The 1,439-nt window shown below is 47.4% G+C and overlaps 1 protein-coding gene across 1 annotated transcript in view; it reads left to right on the top strand.

The window, feature by feature from the left end:
* The window catches only part of LOC105450631 (rho guanine nucleotide exchange factor 12-like), a 130,120-nt gene that overhangs the window by 74,534 nt on the left and 54,147 nt on the right, over positions 1-1,439 (top strand). The window lies entirely within an intron of this gene.

Genomic DNA, 1,439 nt, shown 5'->3' with positions numbered 1-1,439 from the left:
TCGGTTGCGCGCGGCGAACGGCGACGGTGAGAGCGTCGCCTCGGGGAGCGAGACGAGACGAGATTGTTCCGCGGTGTCGGTTCGTTCGGTTGTCAAGCCGAGCTCTCGAGCGCTTTCGTGGCGCGCGACAAGAAGAGGTTGTCGCGGTTTTTTCTCTTCCGTACGATCGCTCTTCCTCGCGGTGCGAGCGTGTCTCGCGCGAATCGTTCCCCACCCCACGACGACGCGCGACGCGGCGCGTCGCCCGACGCGAAAGAGAGAGAGAGATGATGATGAAATCGCCATTTATTATGCGTTTCAGGATAGATCCTCTTAAGCGCAGAGAATAGAAATTACATCAATATATACATATGCAAATGATGCTTCTAATAATACAATATTACAACAGCATATAAAGATATACAAAAAAATATACGTAGGATTTAATGTATATTTGTGTGTGTACATGTTGTGTGGATGTGTATGCATGCACGGATGCATGTGTGAAACAAAGAATTCAAAAACAAAAAAATTAACATGAACTAAAATATAACAAAGCAGATAACAAAAGAAAGGAACAATAAAAATAAAACTAAGCAGTTAAACAAGTACTCATACAGTTTTGCCCTAAAAACGCACCGCGCCTCCGAGTTACGTAGCTCAGATAGGAGACCGTTCCACGACTCAACCGCGCTACATCTAAACTTTATAAAACTCTGTGCGACACAGAGGCATCAGGAGATCGTCCTTACACGCTCTCGTATCTCGCTGGACCACATCACTTCTGTACTCGAAGCCACTGAAGAGAATATTAGGAATCCCAGAGTGCAGAATAGAAAAAATCATGCTACCCGTAAAGTAATTGCGCCTCATATGAATTTTAAGCCAGCGAAGTCGGTTGTAATACGGGGTGACATGCTCATCCCATCTGGCTTGATAAATAAAACGTACACAGGCATTAAGAGCCCTCTGCAACCTCAAATTTTCTGTTCTCCCGTGATGTCTGTAAGGGCAGAGCAGCAGTAATCAAAAAATGGCAAGATGAGCACTGATACCAATCGAGCACGCAGTGCCAGCGGTAAGAGATGCTTGCACACTTTGAGCCGATAGTAGATAGACAGGGGGAGTTCTCGATCAATGAACGAGGGCCATCGGGGGTGCGACGTGTGCGGGTGAAAGGTAGGGAGGTAAGACGGGAGGTAACATGCCACAAGATGTCGCTACTTCCAATGAGGTAGTATGCCACAAGATGTCGCTACTTTCTGTCTTGTTATCCCTACTCGTTACCGCACACGTGCCTCACCCCGCTGGTCCTAGTTTCATATTGGCGAGAAACCCTCATTGTTTTCACTGAATGGGGAACTAGTCCCGTAGGGAGTGGACGTATTCATGTACGTACACAAAAATTTCCTCGCTCGTCCCCCTCGGAGCTCCCGGATTAGAATCCGCCTATCTCCGGA

Source organism: Wasmannia auropunctata, unplaced genomic scaffold (genome assembly GCF_000956235.1).
Source record: "Wasmannia auropunctata unplaced genomic scaffold, wasmannia.A_1.0 LD336111.1, whole genome shotgun sequence".
In the NCBI taxonomy this organism is placed as follows: Eukaryota; Metazoa; Arthropoda; class Insecta; order Hymenoptera; family Formicidae; genus Wasmannia; species Wasmannia auropunctata.
Note: the sequence above shows the minus strand (reverse complement) of the source record. Positions and strands in the feature narration are given on the sequence as shown.